Source organism: Bos grunniens, chromosome 29 (genome assembly GCF_055505025.1).
Source record: "Bos grunniens cultivar Pamir isolate PY7600 chromosome 29, Bosgru_T2T1.0, whole genome shotgun sequence".
Classification (NCBI taxonomy): domain Eukaryota; kingdom Metazoa; phylum Chordata; class Mammalia; order Artiodactyla; family Bovidae; genus Bos; species Bos grunniens.
This window is the reverse complement of record NC_141193.1, coordinates 51,296,113-51,320,705: the sequence shown is the minus strand read 5'-3', so window position 1 is coordinate 51,320,705 and position 24,593 is coordinate 51,296,113. Positions and strand designations below refer to the sequence as shown.

The window sequence follows — 24,593 nt, the reverse complement described above, 5'->3', positions numbered from 1 at the left end:
CATAAACAAACTGTGGTATACACACAATGGAATATGATTCGGCCCTTCAAAGTCGGTAATTCTGACAATGCTACAATGTGGACAAACCTTATGGTCATTATATTAAGTGAAATAAACCAGACCAAAAAAGGACAAACGTTCTGTGATTCCACTAGTATGAGATATCCAAACAAGTCAAATCCAAAGCCAGAAGAAGCAGAAAGTGATTCCCAGGGATTGAAGACAGTTCATGTTTCACGGAACCCACCCAGTTTCCCTTGGGGAAACTGACTTCCCGTGACATCTCCAAAACCAATTATACAAATAATTGGAATCCATATCCAGTCAAATGAATGTAGACATAATTTTACAATTTACACCAACCTCACTCAAACTTCTCAACAGACAAAAGGCAAAACTGTGTCTATGGTACCTCAGCTTTGCTTAAAACTGTATCTACAGTACCTCAGTCTTGCTTATGAAATTTAACCAAAAAAAAAGAAAAAAAAAAACACTAAAATCTATCCAAAAAAGGACGTAAAATTTATAACATGAACTTTAAAAAAATATAAATTTAAACCGTGAAAAATCTTATTCACAAAACTTAAACACAAGACACAGAGAAATATATTTGCAAAATACATATTTGATAAAGAATTGTACCCCAACTATACCAAAAAATCTAGAACAAACAACCTCATTAAAAATGTATAAATCTTTCCGGCTTACTTCACCAATACAGTATACTAATGCATATATATGGAATTTAGAAAGATGGTAACAATAATCCTGTATACAAGACAGCAAAAGAGACACTGATGTATAGAACGGTCTTTTGGACTCTGTGGGAGAGGGAGAGGGTGGGATGATTTGGGAGAATGGCATTGAAACATGTATAATATCATATATGAAACGAGTCGCCAGTCCAGGTTTGATGCACGATACGGGATGCTTGGGGCTGGTGCACTGGGATGACCCAGAGGGATGGTATGGGGAGGGAGGAAGGAGGAGGGTTCAGGATGGGGAACACATGTATACATGTGGTGGATTCATTTTGACATATGGCAAAACCAATACAATATTGTAAAGTTAAAAAATAAAATTTAAAAAAAATGTATAAATCTGACCGCCTGGCCAAAGAAAAGAGATAGATAGTAAATCAGCATATCAAAAATACTCAAAATAATATATCATTAGGAAATTATAAACTAAAACAACACTGAAGTAGCACTGCACACCTATTAGATTCAGTAAACTCAAAAAAGTGGGGCGGGGCTTCTCTGGTGGCTCAGTGGTAAAGAATATGTGTGACGATGCAAGACATTCAAGTCTGATCCCTTACCCAGGAAGATCCCACATGCCAGAGAAACTTAGCTGGATTTTTCCATAGCTAAATAAGGCTCACCTGTGATCTGAACACTACACGTCTAGCACTTACTAAACAGCTTTGAAAAAGTGTCCAGACAAAAAGTATCACACAATTATACACAGCAGCTCTACTTGTAACAGCTAAAAACTTTCAAATATCAGGATGTCTTCTGTCAAAGACTGTGTAAGCAAATTGGGATACATCCAAAGTGAAGGGGAGCAAATGCTACCCCAAAATGTACCTCTTCAGCATGAGGATTAGTTGGACTTAACTTTTTTTTTTTTTTTAAGAGGACACATGATCATCTCTGAAACCCAAGTTCAAGATGGCTCTTCTGTGAGTCACATTTACAAGAGAAATCTCATTTCAAAGGAATCCTCCGTATATATCAGATAGAAGGATGACAGTCTTGTGAAACTTTTTTTTTTTTTATCAATAGGGAAAGTTAAGACGTAAATCTGTACAAAAACCATACCCTTCCTTTCCTTTGGTTTTATTTTTTAATATTGATTTGTTTTTGTATTTGGCTGCGCCAGGTTGACATTCGTTGAGGCAAGCCAGATATTTAGCTAAAGCATGCGAACTCTTCGTTGTGGCATGGGAGATCTAGTTCTCGGATCAGGGGTTGAACCTGGGCCTCCTTCTTTGGGAGTGTCCAGTCTTAGCAACTGGACCACCAGGAAGCCCCTGTTTTGTTTTTAGATGAAGATGGTATCTAAGGTGATCTCTTGGGCCATTTCAGTACTGACTCAGTTTCCTGAGTTTCTCCAAAACACGCATAAGATACACATTATTAAACTGCTTTGCAAAACACGTAAAGGTAGTTGATACTACAACACTGTATGCTTACAAATATCTAAATGGTAAATGACATGTCATTTATTTTTAATTACTATGGGGAACAAAAAGAATGCAGGATTCATACATGTTACAACATGAATAAACATTAAAACCATTTTTAGTGAAAAATATCCATATAGAAAAGGCCACCAAGATCCCATATTCACCATGTCTGCTTTAAATCCATGAACTTTGTCCAAATAACTGAAAATCTCAGTAACGCTCTAAAAAAATAAATAAATAAATGATGAGGAAAAGGATGGGAAGAAAAGATATATTCATACAATTGAACAATTGCTGAAAGGGAAGTGGGGCTGTGGATTATATTACACTGTAGAAACCATATGATTTCCTGATTTTGGAGATTATGTGCTGGTTCTGCAGGAGAATGCACCAATTTTGGATAAAACACATAGAGTATTTTAGATGATGTGGCAAATGTGAGCACTTTTTGCTAGGAGTTTTCTGTATGTTTTAAATTACTGGAAAGTAAATTATGTTTCAAAACAACCAAGTCAATACCATAAAAGAAAATCAGATTAGACAGGCATGAAACTTTCCTATAGGGGCCAAGACTTACCCAGACGAAGTTCAAGGGAAGCTGTGATGTTAACTGCCCTTGAAGGAGTCCACATGGAATGAAGAAGTACTGTGGGAAGTCTATTAGTAACCACCATGCCTTGGGTCCTCTGGATGACCTATTGCAGGAGAAACAAATTTTACAAATAAAAATTTCCCTATAACTTCACAAAAAGTTGTTAGACTACACTCGGTAAAGTTGAATAATTTCTGGTCAATTTACAATCATATAGAATACTACAATTTACAATCCCAATCAATATACAAAATCACTTGCTTTTCTATATACTAATAACAATCAGAAAACAAAATTAAGAAAATCCCATTTATAATTGCATCAAAAATAATAACACATCTAGCAACAAACTTAATCAAGGACATAAAAGACCAGTAGTCAGAAAACTAGAAAGCACTTGTAAAGAAACCAAAGAAAATACAAATAAACAGAAAACTATTCCATGCTCATGCACTGGAACAATGAGGAATTAAAATGTTCATTCCAACCAAAGCTATCAACAAATACACTGACTGCAATCACACAATAATATTCAATGGCATTTTTCACAGAAATAGAAATATTCCTAATATTAGGCTGCTAATATTGAACAGGACCTTAAACGGCCAAAAAGACTCTGAGAAAGAAGAACACAGCTGGAGGCATCTTCCTCTCCGACTTCAAACTACATCATGGAGCTGTAGTAACCACCACAGTGAGGAACAGGCAGGAACACAGATACATGGACTCCAGGAAAGAAGAGAGAGCCCAGGAATGAACCCACATGGGCGTGGTCAGTTCATGAAAATCAAACCAGGAACGAGCGAAGAGGAAAGGACAGTCTTCTTAAGAAACAGTGACAGGAAAACTGACCACCTACTCGAAAGAACATCAGTGAAGGTCGTCCTCTAGATCATCTAACAGAAATTGAACTGAAAACCCACCATTTTGCACATGGAGCTCTTTGCCCCTCTGAGTCCTCTGAGATGGACCTCCTGTCAGCATTCAACTGGACACAGAAAACATCTACTTCGTCTTCATTTTCCCCTCTTGCAGCACCTCCCTGCTGGCAGGCACTGAGGCAACCCCGTTCCTCTCAGCAACCCCGTTATCCAGGAGCCCAAGACCCGTGACAGCCCTCAAGAGACAAAGCTCCCGTGAGCTGGTCACCCAGCCCAGCCTGAAGGCAAAGCATCCTGCATCCGCGAGTCAGAGGGGGTTTTGGTTCCCCCTGCGGAGAGAGAGCCAGAGAAAAGCGGGCAGCCCCATGCTCACAGACCTCAGAGGGCTCACCCAGAAGCAGCTCTGCTGCGAGCACTCAGACTGGAAGCCCAAACTGAAATGGAGCAGAATAGCTCCAAGACCCTCCTCAAAACATGGCTAAGGAGCAATCAGAGTCTGTATGGAATGCATCCATAAAAAGGAGCACGTTTGAATCAGTTCTAATGAAAGGGATGAACCTAGAGCGTATTAAACAGGGAAGTCAGTCAGAAAGAGAAAAACATGGAATTGAGAAGGATGGGTCTGACGAATCTGTTCACATAGCAGCAACGGAGATGCAGACATAGAGAACAGACTTACGGGCAAGGGTGGGGAACAAGAGGGAGAGGGTGAGATGAATGGAGAGAGCAGCATGGATGCATGTACACCAACACTGGTAAATAGAAAACCAGTGGGAATTTGCTGTATAACTCAGGGAACTCAAACTGGGGCTCTGTAATAACCTAGAGAAGTGGTGATGGATGGGATGTGGGAGGGAGATTCAAGAGTGAGGGGACACACATACACCTATGGTTAATTCATGTTGATGTATGACAAATCAAACCAATATTGTAAAGCAATGATCAATCAACTAAAACTAAATAACTGCTAAAAAAAAAAAAAAAAGGTGAAATGAACAGAAACACAAACTTTGCAACTAACACCGTAATTCAATTTAAAAAACTATACAATTTGAGAAAACAACAAAAGATCTACATGACCTTTGGTCTGGTGATGAGTTCTAACACACAACAAAAAAGCCAACTTACCAAATTAGGAATATAAATTATTTAAAACATTGACTTTTACAATTTTATACATTTACTCTGTGAAGGACCTTATTTGATAGAGACAAACTGTTAAATGAACCACTGACCACCCACCCTTGCCAGGCAACAGAGAAAAGAAAACACTTGCAGGAGTCATCTTACAACAGGAGGTCCTGGTAAGGAACAAGGAACTAACAAGCTACCACCAACCAGAATTCTGGAGAGGTCAAAAAGAGATGGCAGACTGCAGTCCAGAGGTCCTACCAACTTCCCAGGATCCTCCTCACTGGAATCCATCTCGGCTGAGTGATGCATGTGCCCCCAGGAAGGATTCCAATTCAGAATGTCTGGCAAGAGACAAACCAGAAACTAACCCAATGACCAGAAAACCTGAGACGGTGAGCCATGTGGCAGAGCAGTTTTCTCTGTTTCCCTCACCCTCCTGCCCTCCACCCCGGCAGCCCTTCTCAATGAAATCTCTTGCTTGGATGGCACCTCCTCTCCTTGGACAATTCATTTCCAAGTGTCAGACAAGAACCCACTCTCAAGCCCTGGAAGGGATCCCACTTCCTTCATCAAAACCACAATCCAGGAGAAAATATCTTCCAAATGCTACCTAGTAGAGAAGGCAATGGCACCCCCTCCAGTATTCTGGCCTCAGAAATCCCAGGGACAGAGGAGCTTGGTGGGCTACAGTCCAACAGCAGGGCATTTCTGAGGGGAGAAAACAGTCCCGGGGAAGCTGAGGCACTTACCAAAGGCCCCAGGGCTTTGGATGGCACAGCCAGAACTGTGGCTGAGGACTCCAAGCTGCCAGGACTCTTGATCCTGGCCTCTCTCACCAAGTACATGTGTGGAAAACTAGAATCAAAAATATGCCTGAGGGCTTCTCTGGTGGCTCTGTGGTAAAGAATCTGCTTGCCAGTGATGGAGATGCAGGTGTGATCCCTGCTATAGGAAGATCCCACATGCTATGGAGCCCCTGTGCCACAACTGCCAAGCCTGTGTTCTAGATCCTGGAAGTCATAATGCCGAGTTCACATACTGCAACCACTGAAGCCTATGAGCCTGTGCCCCACAACAAGAGGAGCCACTGCAGTGAGAAGCCCACACACCACTAGTTATGGCCCATGCTCACCTGAACTAGGGAAAAGCCCACACACAAAGACTCAACACAGCCAAAAATAAATAAAATTGCTTTCCTTAAAAATGCATATCTGACAAAAATCTGTACTCAAATTGTCCAAGAACACTAGAGCAAACAAGCCCATTCATAATTAGTAAAGATTGAAATAGACACCTGGCCATGGAGGGTATACTGATAGTAAACTAGCCTACAGAAGCATATGCAAGATACTGGTGGGATGCATGCACAGCCCCCTTTGGAAGACAGTCTGACAGTTTTTTCAGTAACCACATGGGACAAGCACTGAATTCTATACATGACAAGTGGTGGAAGCCAGGTTTCTTACCATTGGAATGGGAAGTTACAGAGAAACAAAAGGAAAGGTTACAAGATCCACGGAGACATCATGACAAATTACCTTTAACTGAATATGTTCAAAGGTAAGCTGGAATACATGTATACATTTCCAAGTATTGTCAGCTGAGCATATTTAGCTCCTACATGTATGTTTTACATATCATTCTCTAATGAAAGGAAACAGGAAATGTCCCTGGTGGTCTGGTGGTAAAGGATGTGCCTACCAATGCAGGGAACACAGGTTCAATCCCTGGTGCTAGAAGATTCCACATGTGCAGGGGCTACTAAGCCCCCGTACAACTACTGAAGTACTTGCATGCTCCAGACCCCATGTTCTGCAACCAGAGAAAGCGCTGCACAATGAGAAGCCATGGCACAGCAATTAGAGGGCAGCCTCTGTTCACTACAACTAGACATCTTGCAACAGAGATAATAGCATAGTCAAAAATAATTCAATTTTTTTTTTAAAAAAGGACAGAATTTCTTTGAATAAATGATTGAGACTAGGGGTAAGGCAGTAAATATATGAGCCAGGATAATCTTAATGTATGAGAAAGTAAAGAAAGTAAAGACAACTATCAAGCTGTCCAAACGGATAAAAATGAATGATTACACAGTTTAATCTGTATACAGTAGCAAATAATAATCTTAAAAGGAATTTAAAAAAATAATTCCCTTTCAGTAATGTCAACATTAATAAAATACATTGCCATGGATGTAACAAGGATGACAAGACTCACACACTGGAAATTATACACAATTGCTGAAAAATATGCTGAATACATGTACAGATATACCATAGTGATGGAAAGACTTAAGATGACAATACCATGGAATTCATCTCCAATCTGAAATGAAGATTCAATATGAATTACAAAAGACTGAAAGGTCATTGCTGAAACATGAAAGGTACCAGGACTCTTGGCCTCCAAAGGAGAAGAATTCAATCCAGGGCCAGTTGACGAAGCTTGATCGCTCAGAGGTTTTGTGTCATAAAGTTTTATTAAAGTATAAAAGAGATAGGGAAAGCTGCTCACATAGACATCAGATGGGGGCAGTAAGAGTACCCCCTGCTGGTCTTTAGCCAGATGTTATACAGCTGCTAGCAGTCTGTTAAGGAAAGAAAGGCAGTGTCTCAGAGAATGGCACCAGGCCCCTCACCCACAACATGCATCGAGATAACATTGGCAGCAGGTGAGTCATCCCGGGCCATAAAATGATTGACATGAATCTTGAAGAAAGGCATATTTCCAGGCAAATATATCGTTTCATTAACATAGATTAGGAGAACAAGGTATGTGTAAGACATACTGGTTTGTCAAGTCAGTTCTGAGCCTTTAGGGGGAACAAATCTGAAGACAGAGTCTAGCAGAAATACATAGTATATTAACATAGCTTAAGACAAACATTTCCTTATGAAAAAATGCATTGCTTAGCTCAAGGTTTGAGAAAAGTTAAGTTCCGGTGGAGCCAGGAGTCGTCATGGCAACACAGAATTTTCAGAGAAACCTCCTTTTAAATTTGTATCAAGAAGGGAAAAAAAATGTAACACTAATTTGTTTCCTCCGGCTGCTTAAGAGAGAGAGAAAAAAACGTCTGACACTTGCAGCCTATTTCCTCCGTCTGGAGACCCCTGGCCTTCCTGCCTGTTACCCTTTCAGGGCCTTTAGGAAGCAATACACAAGCTGACCCTAACATACACGTGGAATGACAAGGGACTCCAAAGAGCCAGAACAATCCCATGAGTCTGCAGTTCTAATGTCCTCTGGTATGCTGTGCTAAGTCGCTTCAGTCATGTCTGACTGTCAGAGCCTGCCAGGCTCCTCTGTCCATGGGAATTTTCCAGGCAAGAATACTGGAGTGGGTTGCCATGCCCTCCTCCAGGGGATCTTCCCAACCCAGGGACTGGATTCCTGCATTGGCAGGGAGATTCTTTACCACTAGCACCACCTGTGGCAAAAGTGCCTAAATAGACATCAGGGAAACCCAGTTAGGAGAAGGGACTCAAAGGAAAGGAAGTGAGAGAAGGAGACTCTTAGTCACACTCAAAGAAGCCTGGCAGGTAGTTTTGCAGGTGGAAGAGGAGGAGGAAGCAGGCTGGAGGTGTGTAGAAGATGAAAGAGGGAACTAAAGCAGGGGTCCCCAACCTCTAGGATCTAATGATCTGAGGTGGAGCTGATGAAATCATACTAGATTTCATACTAGGCCACTCAGCTGTGTCCAATCCTTTGTAGTCCAACAGGCTCCTCAGTCCATTGAATTCTTCAGGCACGAACACTGGAGTGGACTGTCATTTCCTTCACCAGTAGATCTTCCAGCCCAGGGATTGAACCCGGGTCTCCTGCACTGCAGGCAGACTCTTTACCAATGGAGCCACCAGGGAACAGAAAGAGAAATAGAGTGCACAATAACTGAACTACACTTGAAACATCCCAAAATCTTCCCCCACCCCTGTCTGTCAAAAAAATTATCTTCCAAAAAAACTCCCGAGGTCAAGGAAGGAACTTCAAGTGTACTCATCTGTCACAGGTTGCTGGCTTAGGGAGATGCTGAAGCAGGGGGTCTTTAGGGGTAGAATCTCCCTTGTGTGGGGTCAACAAACCTCCAATAGCCTTGGTGATGATGGGAGAGATTTGTTTCATTTTTTAAAAAAAATATCCTTGTGGAATAAACTTAGAACTAGCAATTCTCTTACAGTCTTCTTAATAAAAAGTTTTCTTTCTTATTGATCTGTGAAGTATCAACTATTACAATCACTGCTCTAATATACCTCATGGTGTTGCTGATACTATGGATATAATTATATGAAATAGAACTTATTCAATAAAAATGAAGCATCTGCCCTGTGCCCAGCACATTCCAAGTGTTGGGGAGGAAATGAAATACTCATTAAGATGCACAGCTGCTAGACACATTCTCTAAAAGAGCCTTTTACATTCCACCCAAGTTTATTCTCAATGTCAGCACTTGCCAATTAATGACCATGCTGGGTAGGAAGCTCATTAAAACCCAGGAGCCAGGATTCCTGGAAAGATATCCCATTCTCCCCTGGACAGTGCCTTTCCAGTCGAACTAGGCATCAGGCCTACTTGGAGATGGGTTTAGGTCCGGTTGTCTCCAAACTGCCAAGGGTTAGAGCGATGGGAGCTCTGTAAGAGGTAAGGGAAGAGCATCGGATGGATTTTTAAACTGTTGATCAGCTTCACAGATACAGCACCCCAGGGAGAAAATCAGGCACCCTGTGCCCCTAGGAAGGGTATGCAGCTTCACACAGAGTGTGCCTTCATAGGTGCGAAGAATGTTCCTGACAGACTTAACCTCACTAGAGCTCTCCTACAGAGCAAAGAGGTGTGGATGAAGTTTTGCCTTTCCTTGTGAGTGTGGGTCTCCTACTTTGGCCCCAGGCTCAGGGGAAACATCCCCTGAGGAAAGACCTCCAAGAAGCACTTTTTCCCCAGGCTGGGAAGCAGAGTTTGCAGGATGAAGGCAAAGCGACCCTCCCTTATAGAAGAGGCAGCCAACTGCGTGTGTTTGCAAGCCTGTATTTGGAAGGAACATGTTAGCTTCTACAACAGGAGACCTCAAGATCTGCTCAGAAGACCGAAATTCCAGAGTCAGGGCCGAACATCTCTCCTGCCCTTTGCGAGCCTTGAAAAGACATTCCTGGCGTCTAGCATTACTGCCCATGAAGGGGCAGGCTGCGGGAGTGTGTGAGACATGACTGGCGCCTTACTGGCCTCAGCTCTGCTATTGCCTTTCCAGTCGAACTAGACCCCAGGCCTACTTGGATAGGGAGTGGGGCCTGGTTGTCTCCAAAATGCCAAGGGCTAGAGCAATGTGAGCTCTGTTGCAGTTAAAGGAAGAGCAATTGGATAGCTTTACAAGCTGTTGCTTGGATGCACAGCTTCAGTGCCCCTCGCAGAGAAACAGGAACCTTGGGCACCTATGCTGGGTATGCAGGTTCACAAACAGTGTCTCCATAGGAACCAAGAATGTTCCTGACACACTTAGGCTCACTAGAGCTCTCTTACACAGGAAAGACTTGTGGATGTGGTTTTGCCTTCCCCTGTGAGTGTTGGCCCCTACCTCGGTCCCAGGCTCAGGGGAAACAGCCCCTGATAAAAGAACTCAAAGAAGCCCTTTTCGGGCAGGCTGTTAAGTGGAGTTCGCAGGATGCAGGGAAAGCGAGTCTCCTTTGCAGGAGCAGAGGCAGCAAACCGGCATGTCTTTGCAAGCCTGTATTTGGAAGGAAAGGGTTAGCTTCTACAAGGGGAGACCTCAAGATCTGCTCAGAAGACCAAAATTTCAGAGTCAGGGTCAAGATTCTCCTCTGCCCTTTGCGAGCTTTGCAAAGACATTCCTAGCTTCTAGCATTACTGCCCATGAAGGAGCCGGCTGCGAGAGTGAGACATGAATGGTGGCTGTACTGGCCTAAGCTCCGCTACTGCCTTTCCAGTCGAACTAGGCCCCAGGCCTACTTGGGTAGGGGGTGGGGTCCGGTTCTCTCCAAACTGCCAAGGGATAAAGCAATGGGAGTTCTGTCAGAGGTAAGGCAATAGCAATCGGATAGATTTTCAAGCTGTTGCTTGGCCACACAGCTTCAGCGCCCCCACGGACAGAAACAGGCGCCCTGTGTCACTATATGGGGTACGCAGTTTCAGACACAGAGTGTGTATCTGTAGGAGCGAAGAATGTTCCTGACAGATGTAGGCTCACTAGAGCTCTCCTAGGAGCAAAGAGATGTGAAGATTTGCTTTACCCTGTGAGTGTGGGTCCCTACCTCGGCCCTAGGCTCAGGGGTAACAGCCTCTGAGGAAAGACCTCCAGGAAGCGTTTTTCCTGCAGGTGGGAAGATGAGTTCGCAGAATGTAGGGAAAGTGAGCCTCCCTCGTTGGGGAGGGAGCCAACTGGCGTGTGTTTGCAAGCCTGTTTTTGGAAGGAACAGGTTAGCTTCAACAACGGGAGCCATGCAGATCTTCTCAGAGGACAGAAATTCCTAGCTTCTAGTAGTACTGCCACTGAAGGAGCAGGTTGCGGGGGTGAGTGAGACATGACTGGGTGCCTTACTGGCCTCAGCTCTGATATTGCCTTACCAGATGAACTAGAACCCAGGCCTACTTAGACAGGGGTTGGGGTCCGATTGTTTCCAAAGTGCCAAGGGCTAGAGCAATGGTAGCTCTGTCATAGGTAAGGCAAGAGTAATCTGCTGGATTTTCAAACTGTTGCTTGGCCACACAGCTTCAGCGCCACATGGAGAGAATCAGGCAGCCTGTGCGCCTAGTTGGGCATGCAGTTTCACACACAAAGTGTGTCTCCATAGGAGCCAAGAATGTTAATAACAGACTTAGGTTTACTAGAGGTCTCCACAGAACAAAGACGTGTGGATGTGGATTTGCCTTCCCATGAATGTGGGACCCCCACCTCGGCCCCAGGCCCAGGGGAAACAGCCCATGAGGAAAGCCCTCCAAGAAGTGCTTTGCCAGAAGCTGGGAAGTGGAGTTCATAGGATGTGGGGAAAGAGAGCCTCCCTTGGGGAAGAAGAGGCAGCCTACTAGTGTGTGTTTTCAAGCCTAAATTTGGAAGGAATGGGTTAGGTTCTACAACTGGAGCCCTCCAGATCTGCTCAGAGGACCAAAATTCCAGTCAAGCCAAGATTTTCCTCTGCCCTTGAGAAACTTGCAAAGATACTCCTAGCTACTAGCATTACTGCACATGAAGGAGCAGGCTGTTGGAGTGTGTGAGACATGACTGGGGCCATACTAGGCTCAGCTCTGCTATTGCCATTCCATTCGAAATAGGACCCAGGCCTACTTGGAGAGGGCTTAGGGTCCGGTTTTTTCCAAACTGCAAAGGGCTACAGCAATGGGAGCTCTGTCAGAGGTAAGGCAAGAGTAATTGGACGGATTCTCAAGCTGATGCTTGGCCTCACATCTTCAGCACCACAAGGAAAGAATCAGGCTCCGTATGCCCCTATGTTGGGTATGCAGCTGCACACACAGAGTATGTCTCCATAAGAGCCAAGAATGTTCCAGACAGACTTAGATTCACTAGACCTCTCCTACAGAGCAAACAGGTGTGGATGAAGTTTTGCCTTCCCCTGTGTGTGTGGGCCCCTACCTCAGCTCCAGGATCAGGGGAAACAGCCCATGAGGAAAGACCTCCAAGAAACGCTTTCCCATAGCCTGGGAAGTTCAGTTCACAGGACTTGGGGAAAGCGACCTCCCTCAGGGAAGAAGAGGCAGCCAACCCATGTGTGTTTGTAAGCCTGTATTTGGAAGGAACAGGTTCGCTTCTAACACGGGAGACCTCCAGATATGCTCAGAGGACTGAAATTCCACAGTCAGTTCCAAGCATCTCATCTGCTTTTGCAACACTTGCAAAAATATTCCTAGCTTCTAGCATTACTGCCCATGAAGGGACAGGCTGCAGGAGTATGTGAGACATGACTGGGCGCCTTACTGTCCTCAGCTCCGCTATTGCATTTTCAGATGAACTAGGCTGCAGGCCTACTTGGAGAGGTGTTAGGGTCCTGTTGTTTCCAAACTACCAAGGGCTACAGCAATGGGAGCTCTGTCAGAGGTAAAAAAAAAAATAGCAATTGGATGGATTCTCAAGCTGTTGCTTGGACACACAGTTTCAGTGCTGCACGGAGAGAATCAGGTTCCCTGTGCCACTTTTTGGGTATTGAGCTTCATACACAGAGAGTGGAAAAGTTGTCTTAAAGCTCAATATTCAGAAACAAAGATCACGGCACCCGGTCCCATCACTTCAAGGAAAATAGATGGGGAAACAGTGGAAACAGTGGCTGACTTTATTTTGGGGGGAGAAAAAATCACTCCAACAGCAACTGGAGAAAAAATACGAGATTCCCCCATCAATGCGAGATGAGGCCCTTTATTCCTGCAGAGCCTAGGGAGCAATCAAAACTAGAGAGGAGGCTGGACTCCCTTCATGCAACTCAAGGGGGCCCAGAGATCCCCATCACAACTCGAGATGAAACCCGAGTTTCCCACCACACCTTGAGAAGAGCTCCACGTTTCCCACCTGATCTGAAGATGAGGGCCCATTCCCTGCTTCAACTCAAGAGGAATCCCAACTTCCCCTCGCACCACAAGAGGAGGCCTGTCTTACCTATTGAATCTTGAGTGGAACCCCGTGAATCCTGATGCAAGGAAAAAGGACACCGAGTTCCCCCTCAGCTTGAGATAAGTCCTGATTGCCCTGCACCAGCATCAATGGAACACTGAGTACCCCCTCAAAAAATGATTGAAGGCCTGATTCCCTGCTGATCCTTTGAAAAAGTCCAAATTCCCTGCCTGAACTCGACAGGAGGCCTGACACCCCTTTGACAACTCAAGAGGAAAGCAGAGTTCCCCGCCTCAACAACAAACGAGGCCTGACTCCCTAGTTGAAGCTTGATAGGAGGCGCAAGATCCCTGTCGCCACTGGAGAGGAACACTGAGTTTCCCGACTGAACTCTAGACACGGCCCTATTCAATGGTGGAACCTTGAGAGGAATCCCAACGTGCCCCTGGCAACTCGAAAAGAGACCTGACTTCTCTGAGGCAACACGAGAGGGTCCCTGAGGTTCCCGTTGCAAATCGAGAGGAACCCAAAGCTTCCTGCCGCAACTCGAGAAATACTAGGAGATTCTCCCTTCAATGCGAGATGAGGCCCCTACCGCTGCAGCGTCTCAAGAGAAATCCCACCTTCCCTCTTGAGCCTCGAAATGTTAATTGACACCCTTTATGCAACTCAAGAAGTTCCCTGACATACCCGTCTCCACTAGAGAGGAACACCGAGTTTCCCACCTCAACTCAAGAACAGCCCCGTTTTCCCCTCCTCATCTCGAGATGAGGGTAACTTCCCATTTCATCTGGAAAGGATCCCGACTTTTTCGTCACAGCTCAAGAGGAGACCAGTCTCATCTTGAAACTCGAGAGCAACTCAAGGGGTGTGTCACAATTCTAGAAGACCCAGATGCCCCAATCCACTCGAGATAAGGCCTGATTCCCCTGCAATGACTCGAATGTAACACTGACTATCAAAGCACAACACAAAGGGAGGACTCAGAGCCCCGTGGAAACTCTAGATATAGACCCAGATCCCTACCTCCACTCAACAGGTGGCCTGACACCCATTTTACAGCTCGAGAGGGAAGAGGAGTCCCTTGCCTAAACACGAAACAATGTCTGACTCCCCAGTTGAATCTCCATAGGAACCCCGAGATCACTGTCAGAACTGGAGAGGAACCCTGAGTTTCCCACCTCAACTCGATATGAGATCCTAATTCCCTGTACTAACACGAGAAGAATCCCTAGAGGCCCCTCAAAACTCGCAAGGATTCCTGACTTCCCAGAGACAATGTGAGAGACTTCCTCAAGTCCCTGTCGCAACTTGAGGGAACACAAAATTCCTGCGGAAACTCCAGAAACACCTTGAGATTCCCCCTTCCATGACAATTGAGGCGTGATTCCCCTGCCGTGACTCCAGAGCAATCCCGGGCTCCCCCTCGCAATTTGAATGGAGACTTGACTTCCCTGAGGCAACACAAGAGGCTCCCTGAGTTCCCTGTGGTACCTGGAGAGGAATCCCAAGGCTCCCACCGCAACCCCAGAAAACCAGGATATCTCTCGTCAAGGCGAGATGAGGCCCTTTTCTCCTACAGCATCCAGAGAGCAATCCCGAGTTCCCTCTCCAGACTCGAGATGAGGCGTGAATCCCTTCATGCAACTCAAGGGTGCCCAGAGATCCCTGTCACAACTCGAGATGAAACCCGAGTTTCACGCCACAACTCGAGAAGAGCCCCGTGTTTCCCACCTCCTCTGGAGATGACGGTGCATTCCCTGCTTCAGCTCAAGAGGAATCCCAACTTCCCCTTACAGCACAAGAGGAGGCCTGTCTCACCTGTTGAATCTTGAGTGGAACCCCAAAGATCCTACTGCAAGGAAAAAGGACACCACTCAGCTCCAGATAAGTCCTGATTCCCCTGCACCAGCTCCAGTGGAACACTGAGGATACCCTCACAACATGATGGGAGGCCTGACTCCCGTGCTGATCCTTTGAAGAAGCCCAAATTTCCTGCCTGAACTTGACAGGATGCCTGACACCCCTTTGACAACTCGAGAGGAAAGCAGAGTTCCATGCTTCGATCCCAGACGAGGCCTGACTCCCTAACTGAAACTTGATAGGAAGCCCAAGATCCCTGTCGCTGCCAGAGATGAACACTGAGTCAACTGACTGAACTCTAAACACGGCCCTATTCACCGGCAGCTACCGAGAGGATTCCGAACGTGCCCCTCGCAACTCGAAAAGAGACCTGACTTCTCTGAGGCAACACGAGCGGGCCCCTGAGGTCCCCGTCGCAACTCGAGAGGAACCCCAAGCTTCCTGCCGCAATTCGAGAAAAACCATGAGATTCTCCCCTCAACATGAGATGAGGCCCTTTTCCAGAGCAGTGTCTCGAGACGAATCCCACATTGCCTCTTGAAATGCAAAAGGGTACTGGACACCCTTTATGCATCTCAGGAAGTTCCCGAGATACCCGTCCCCACTCGAGAGGAATACCGAGTTTCACACCACAACTCAAGAAGAGGACCGTTTTCCCCCTCCTCCACTCGAGATGAGGGTCGATTATCCTGCTTCATCAGTAAAGGAATCCCAACGTTCCCGTCGCACCTCGAGAGGAGGTCGGTCTCACCTTGAAACTCCAGCACCTCCCCATTAGCCATGCCTCCGTTCAGAAAGACCCTGATGTCCTCATCCACTCCAGAAAAGCCTGATTGCCCTGCACTGACTCGACTGTAACCCCAAGGATTGACTCTAAACATGAAGGGAGGTGTGACAGCCCTATGGCACCTCCAGAAAAAGCCCCAGATCCCTATGTCAACTCGACAGGAAGACTGACATCCCTTTTACACCTCAAGAGGAAAGCGGAGTTCCATGTCTCCACACGAGACGAGGCCTGACTCCCCTGTGGAAACTCCATACGAACCCCAAATCCATGTCAGACCTGGAGAGGAGCCCTGAGGTTCTGGCGTCAACTCGAGATGAGGCCCTATGCCCCTGTACTGACTGGAGAGGAATCCCAAAAAGCCCCTCGCAACTCGAATGGAGGTTTGACTTTTCGGAGGCAAGACGAGCAGGTCCCTGAGGTCCCCATGGCAACTCGAGAGGAACCCCAAGTTTCCTGCCTCAACTCGAGAAAACCAGGAGATTCTCCCCACAATGCAAGCTGAGGCCCCTTTCTGCTGCAGCATCACGAGAGAAATCCCACCTTCCCTCTTGAGCCTCCAAAGGGTACTTGACACCCTTTATGCAACTCAAGAAGTTCCCCGACATACGCGTCTGCACTTGAGAGGAACACTGACTTTCCCGCCACCACTCAAGAAGAGCCCTGTTTTCCCCTCCTCATCTCGAGATGAGGGTCCACTCCCCAGCTTCGTCTGCAAAGGAATTCCAACGTTCCCGTCACACCTCAAGAGGAGGCCGGTCTCACCTTGAAACTCCAGAGGAATGCCAGGGGTCGTGTCACAATTTGAAAAGACCCTGAAGTCCCCATTCACACGAGATAAGGCCTGGTTCCCCTGCAATGACTCGAATTCAACCCCGAGTTTCAGCTCAAAACACGAAGGGAGGACTGAGAGCCCCGTGGCACCTCTAGAAATAGCCCCAGTTCCCTACCTCAGCTCAACAGGAGGCCTGACACCCCCTTTACACCTCTAGAGGGAAGCGGAGTTCCATGTCTCAACACGAGATGACGTCTGACTCCCCAGTGGAATCTCCACAGGAACCCCAAGATCTATGTCAGAACTGGAGAGGAACCCTGAGTTTCCTGCCTCAATTCAACATGAGGCACTAGTCCCCTGCACCAACTCGAGAGGAATCCCGAGAGGCACCTCACAACTCCAAAGGATTCCTGACTTCCCAGAAACAAGATGAGAGGCTCCCTCAGGTTCCCGTGGCAACTCGAGGGAATGCAAACTTCCTGCCGAACCTCTAGAAACACCTTTAGATTCCCCCTTCCATGCGAATTGAAGCCTGATTCCCCTGCCGTGACACCAGAGCAATCCTGCACTCCCCCTCACAACTGGAATGGAGACTTGACTGCTCTGAGGCAACAGGAGTGGCTCCCTGAGTTCCCTGTGGTACCTGGAGAGGAATCCCAAGCCCCCCGCCACAACTCCGGAAAACCCAGGAGATTTCCCCATCAATGCAAGAGGAGGCCCTTTTCTCCTACAGCACCCAGAGAGAAATCCCGAGTTCCCTCTCCAGACTCGAGAGGAGGCGTGACTCCCTTCATGCAACTCAAGGGGGCCCAGAGATCCCCGTCACAACTCGAGATGAAACCCGAGTTTCCTGCCACAAGTCAAGAGGAGCCCCGTGTTTCCCACCTCCTCTGGAAATGAGAGCCCATTCCCTGCTTCAGCTCAAGAGGAATCCCAACTTCCCCTAGATTCCCCTGCACCAGCTCCAATGGAACACCGAGGATACACTCACAACATGACGGGAGGCCTGGCTCTCCTGCTGATCCTTTGAAGATGCCCAAATCCCCTGCCTGAACTCGACAGGAGGCCTGACACCCCTTTGACAATTCGACAGGAAAGCAAAGTTTCATGCCTCAACCCCAGACGAGGCCTGACTCCCTAGTTGAACCTTGATAAGAAGCCCGAGATCCCTGTCACCGCTGGAGAGGAACACTGAGTCAACCAACTGAACTCTAGACACGGTCCTATTCACCGGCAGCGACTCAAGAGGAATCCTGACGTGCCCCTCAAAACTCGAAAAGAGACCTGGCTTCTCTGAGGCAACACAAGCGGGTCCCTGAGGTCCCTGTCGCAACTCGAGAGGAACCTCAAGCTTCCTGCCGCAACTCGAGAAAAACCATGAGATTCTCCCCTCAACATGAGATGAGGCCCTTTTCCAGAGCAGTGTCTCGAGACGAATCCCACGTTTCCTCTTAAACGCGACGAGTATCGAGTGGGGACGGGTATCTCGGGGAACTTCCTGAGTTGCATAAAGGGTGTCAATTACGCTTTCGAGGCTCAAGAGGGAAGGTGGGATTTCTCTGGAAATGCAAAAGGGTACTGGACACCCTTTATGCAACTCAGGAAGTTCCCCAAGATATCCGTCCCCACTCGAGAGGAACACCGAGTTTCACACCACAACTCAAGAAAAGCCTCGTTTTCCCCCTCCTCCACTCGAGATGAGGGTCAGTTCCCCTGCTTCATCAGTAAAGGAATCTCAACGTTTCCGTCGCACCTCAAGAGGAGGCCGATCTCACATTGAAACCCGAGTGCCTCTCTGGGAGCCGTGCCTCCATTCAGTAAGACCCCGATGTCCCAATCCACTTCAGATAAGCCTGATTGCTTATCACTGACTCGACTGGAAACCCTAGGATTGACTCTAAACACGAAGGGAGGTGTGACAGCCCTATGGCACCTCCAGAAAAAGCCCCAGATCCCTGTGTCAACTCGACAGGAAGCCTGACACGCCTTTTACACCTTGAGAGGAAAGCGGAGTTCCATGTCTCCACACGTGACAAGGCCTGACTCCCCTGTGGAAACTCCATAGGAACCTCGAGATCCATGTCAGACCTGGAGAGGATCTCTGAGGTTCCAGTGTCAACTCGAGATGAGGACCTATGCCCCTGCACCGACTGGAGAGGAACCCCGAAAAGCCCCTCGCAACTCGAATGGAGGCTTGACTTTTCGGAGGCAAGACGAGCGGGTCCCTGAGGCCCCTGTGGCAACTCGAGAGGAACCCAATTTCCCATCTGCAACTCGAGAAAAACCAGGAGATTCTCCCCTCAATGCAAGATAAGTCCCTTTTCCGCTGCAGTGTCTCAAGAGAAATCTGAGCTTTCCACTTGAGCCTTGAATGGGTACTTGACACCCTTTATGCAACTCAAGAAGTTCCCTGAAATAACCATCTGCACTCGAGAGGAACACCGATTTTCCAACCACAACTCAAGAAGAGCCCCGTTTTCCACTCCTCATCTTGAGATGGGGGTCCATTCCACTGCTTTGTCTGCAAAGGAATCCAGAGGTTCCCATCGCACCTCAAGAGGAGGCTGGTCTCACCTTGAAACTCCAGAGGAACTCCAGATGTATTGCCACAATTCAAAAAGACCCCGATGTCCCCATTCACTTGAGATAAGCTCTGATTCCCCTGCAATGACTCGAATGCAACCCCGAGTATCAACTCAACAACATGAAGGGAGGACTGAGATCCCCATGGCACCTCTAGAAATAGCCCCAGATCCCTACCTCAACTCAATGGGAGGCCTGACATCCCTTTTACACCTCAAGAAAGAAGCAGAGTTCCATGCCCCAACACAAGACGATGTTTGACTCCCCAGTGGAATCTCCATAGGAACCCCAAGATCCATGTCCAAGCTGGAGAGGAACCCTGTGTTTTTCGCCTCAACCTGAGATGAGGCCGTAGTCCCCTGCACCAACTCAAGAGGAATCCCGAGAGGCCCCTCACAACTAGCAAGAATTCCTGACTTCCCAGGGACAACACTAGAGGCTCCCTGAGGTCCCCGTCGCAACTCGAGGGAACCCAAACTTCCTGCCGCAACTCAAGAAACACCTTGAGATTCCCCCTTCCATTCAAATTGAGGCCTGATTCCCCTGCCATGACTCCAGAGCAACCCCGCACTCCCCCTCGCAACTCGGGTGGAGACTTGAGTTCCCTGAGGCAACAAGAGTGGCTCCCTAAGTTCCCCGTGGTACCTGGAGAGGAATCCCAAGCCTCCCGCTGCAACTCGAGAAAAACCAAGAGATTCCCCCATCCATGCTAGATGAGGCCCTTTGTTCCTGCAATACCCAGAGACCAATCCCGAGTTCCCTCTCCAAACTCAAGAGGAGGCTTGACTTCCTGTATGGAACTCAAGGGGCTCCAAGAGATACCCGTGGCAACTCGAGAGGAGAGCAGTGTTCTTTGCTTCAATGCGAGACAAGACCTGACTCCCCAAGGGAACCTTGATAGCAACCCCAAGATTCCTGTCGCCACTGGAGAGGAACACGGAGTTTCTGGACACAAGAGTAGATGAGGCCTATTTCCCCTGCAGGAACTTGAGAGGAATCCTGAGGAGCCCGTCACAACTCAAAATGAGACCTGACTTCCCTGAGGCAATATGAGCGGGACCCTGAGGTCTCCGTCACAACTCGAGTGGAACCCCAAACTGCCCGCCAAACCTCGAGAAAAACCACAGGATTCTTCCCTCCACATGAGATGAGGCCCTTTTCTGCCACAGCGTCTCGAGAGAAATCCCACGTTCCCTCTTGAAACTCGCAACGGTGCTTGACACCCTTTATGCAACTCAAGAAGTTCCCCAGGATACCTGTCCCCACTCAAGAGGAGCACCGAGTTTCCCGGCACAACTCAATCTGAGCCCCTTTTCCCCTCCTCATCTCGAGATGAGGGTTGATTCCCCTGCTTTGTCTGGAAAGGAATCCTGACATTCCTGTCGCACCTCAAGAAGAGAATGGTCTCACATTGAAACTCGAGAGGAACCCTCGTGGGTCGTGCCACAATCAGAAAGACACCGATTTCCCCATTCACTCGAGATAAGGCCTGATTCCCCTGCACCAATTGGAATGTAACCCCGAGTGTCAAGTCACCACACGAAGGGGAACTGACACCCCAGTTGCATCCTCGAGCAAGAGCCCAGGTTCCAAATACAAGTCGACAAGAGGCCTGACACCCCATTAACAACTCGAGAGGAAAGTGGAGATCCATGCCTCAACACAAGACGTGGCCTGACTCCCCTGTGAAAACTCCACAGAAACCCCGAGATCGATGTCAGAAATGGAGAGGAAGCCTGAGGTCCCCGCCTCATCTCGAAATGAGGCCCTATTCCCCTGCAGCAACGTGAGAGGAATCCCGAGGTGCCCCTCGCAATTTGAAAGGGGATCTGACTTCCCTGAGGAAACACGAGCGGGTCCCCCAGGTCCCCATGCAACTCGAGAGGAACCCTAAGCTTCTTCCCGCCACAACTCGACAAAAACCTCGAAATTCTCCCCTCCACACCAGATGAGGCCCTTTTAAGCTGTAGCGTTTCAAAAGAAATCCCACGTTCCCGCCTGGAACTCGAAAGGGTACTTGACACCCTTTATGAAACTCAAGAAGTTTCCCGAGATACCCGTCCCCACTCAAGAGGAACCCTGAGTTTCCCGCCACAACTCAAGAAGAGGCCTGTGTTCCCTTCCTCAACTCGAGATGAGGGTTGATTCCCCTGCCTCGTCTGGAAAGGAATGCCGACATCCCCATGGCACCTCAAGAGGAGGCCTGTCTCAACTTGAAACTGTAGTGGAACCCGGGAGTCCTAGCACAACTCAAAAGACACCGATTTCCCCATCCACTCGAGATAAGGCCTGATTCCCCTGAAACCCTCGAATGTAACCCAAAGAATCAACTCACAACATGAAGGGAGGACTGATACCCCAGTTGCAAATTCAAGCAAAGACCCAGGTCCCAAATTCAACTCGACTGGAGGCCTGAAACCCCTTTTATGACTCGAGAAGAAATCAGAGTTCCATGCCTCAACACAAGTCGAGACCTGACTCCCTTTTTGAAACTGCATACACAATCCCGAGATCCATGTCAGAACAGGAGACGAAGCCTGAGGTTCCTTCCTCAACTCGAGATGAGGCTCTATTCCATTGCACCAACTCCAGAGGAATCCTGTGAGGCCCCTCAACCTTGAAAATATTCTTGACTTCCCATAGGCAACATGAGAAGCTCCCTGAGGTCCCCGTCGCAAGTCAAGGGAACCCAACTTGAGAAAACCCACAAGATTCCCCCGTCAACATGAGATGAGGCCTTTTTTTCCTGCATTGCCTAGACGGCAATCCTGAGTTCCCTCTCAAAACTCGAGAGGAGGCTTGACTCCCTTCATGCAACTCAAAAGAGCCCAGAGACCCCGTCACAACTCGAGATGAAACCCGATTTCCCACCACAACTCAAGAAGAGTCCCATCTTTCCCACGTCATCTGGAGAAGAAGGTCCATTCCCTGCTTTAACTCAAGAGGAATCCCACTTCCCCTCACACCACAAGAGGAGGACTGTCTCGCCTATTGAAACTCGAGTGGAACCCCGCATAACCTGTTGCAAGGAAAAAGGACACCGAGCTCCCCCTCAACTCGAGATAAGTCCTGATTCCCCTGCACCAGCTCCAACGGAACACCCAGTATCCCCTCACAACATGATGGGAGGCCTGTCTCCTCCGCTGATCCTCTTTAAAAAGCCCAAATTCCCCGCCTGAACTCGACAGGAGGCCTGTCAGCCCTTTTACAACTCGAGAGGAAAGCAGAGTTCCATGCCTCAACATGAGACGAGGACTGACTCCCTAGTTGAAACTTGATCGGAACCCCGAGATCCCTGTCCCCACTGGAGAGGACCACTGAGTTTACTGACTGAACTCTAGATACGGCCCTATTTGCCTGCAGTGACTTGAGAGGACATGCCCCTCACAACTCGAAAAAAGACCTGACTTCTCTGAGGAAACACAAGCGGGTCCCTGAGGTCCCCATGGCCACTCGAGAGGAACCCCAAGCTTCCAGCCGCAACTCATGAAAAACCATGAGTTTCTCCCCTCAATGTGAGTTGAGGCCCTTTTCCAGAGCAGTGTCTCGAGAGAAATCCCACATTCCCTCTTAAAACTTAAAAGGGTACTTGACACCCTTTATGCAACTCAAGAAGTTTCCTGATACCCTTCCCCACTCGAAAGGAACACCAAGTTTCACACCACAACTCAAGAAGAGCCCCGTTTTCCCCTCCTCAACTCAAGATGAGGGTCGATTCCCCTGCTTTGTCAGTAAAGAAATACTGACCTTCCCGTCGTACCTCAAGAGGAGGCCAGTCTCACCTTGAAATTCGAGAGAATCCCCGAGAGTCATGCCTCAATTTAAAAAGACCCCGATTGCCCCATCCACTCCAGATAAACCTGATTCCCTTTCAATGACTTGACTGTAACCCCAAGTATCAACTCACAACACGAAGGGAGGTCTGACAGCCCTGCAGCACCTCGAGAAAAAGCCCCAGATCCCTATGTCAATTCGACAGGAAGCCTGACACCCCTTTTACACCTCGATTGGAAAGTGGAGTTCCATGTCTCAACACGAGAGGAGGCCGGAATCCCCTGTCGAAACTCCATAGGAACCCAAAGATCAATGTCAGAACTGGAAGGAACCCTGAGGTTCTAGCCTCAACTTGAGATGAGGCTCTATGCCCCTGAACCAACTTAAGAGAAACGCCTAGAGGCCCCTCGCAACTCAAATGGAGACTTGACTTTCATGAGGCAAGACAAGCGGGTCCCTGAGGCAAGATGAGCAGGTTCCTGAAAACTGGAGAGGAACCCCATGTTTCCTGCTGCAACTTGAGAAAAACCATGATATTCTCCCCTCAACGCAAGTTGAGGTCCTTTTCTGCTGCAGCATCTCAAGGGAAATCCCACGTTTCCTCTTGAAACTCGAAAGGGTACTTGAGGAGGCGATCCTAAGATGGTGGAATAATAGGACGGGGAGACCACTTTCTCCCCCGCAAATTCATCAAAAGAACATTTAAACACTGAGTAAATTCCAGGAAACAACTTCTGAATGCTGGAAGAGGACATCAGGCACCCAGAAAAGCAGCCCAGTATCTTTGAAAGGACGTAGGAAAAATATAAAAGACAAGAAAAGAGACAAAAGAGGTAGAGTCGGAGCTCCATCCCGGGAAGGGAGTCTTAAAAAGAGAGGTTTCCAAACACCAGGAAACACTCTCACTGCCGAGTCTGTGGAGAGCTTTGGAACCACAGAGGGCAACATAACTGGGAGAAAAAATAAATAATTAAAACCCACAGATTACATGCCCAACAGTAACTCCCCCATCAGAGAAGCAGCACAGATGCCTGCACCCCCCACTAGCAAGCAGGGACTGGGCAGGGAGGTGCAGGCTGCATTGCTTAGAGTAAGGACCGGGCCTGAATGCCCCGAGGGCAATCTGAGGGAACTAACTTGGGCTAGCAAACCAGACTGTGGGATTGCTACCACGTGAAAAGCCCTAACCTAAGACACCACCGGGCCCGCTCACAGAACAAAGGACTGAACAGAGCTAGCCTGCTGCAGACCATTCCCCTCTAGTGACAGGCAGCCAGAGCTGGAAGGGGGCAATTGCAGCCCCAGAGAGACATTATCTACCAAACTGAAAGCAGGCTTCTTTGCTAACTAAGACTTCTTGGGGTTCTGGACAGTCAACATCCACCTGAGAAGGTGTGCCAGTTGTACACCCAGAAAACTGAGCGGCAGGGACAGGGGAGGCGATAAGTCACAG

General features: G+C 47.8%; 1 pseudogene across 1 annotated transcript in view; it reads right to left on the bottom strand.

Moving 5' to 3' along the window:
• Positions 1–16,006, bottom strand: part of LOC147342664 (ankyrin repeat domain-containing protein 26-like) — a 71,669-nt pseudogene extending 55,663 nt beyond the window's left edge. Inside the window, exons 1-3 of the transcript XR_015157743.1 lie at positions 15,941–16,006; positions 11,056–11,201; positions 10,362–10,511 (exon numbers count right to left, since the gene is read on the bottom strand). The product of XR_015157743.1 is annotated as an ankyrin repeat domain-containing protein 26-like (transcript). The remainder of the gene's footprint in view (positions 1–10,361; positions 10,512–11,055; positions 11,202–15,940) is intronic.
• Between the last annotated feature and the right edge of the window lie 8,587 nt (positions 16,007–24,593).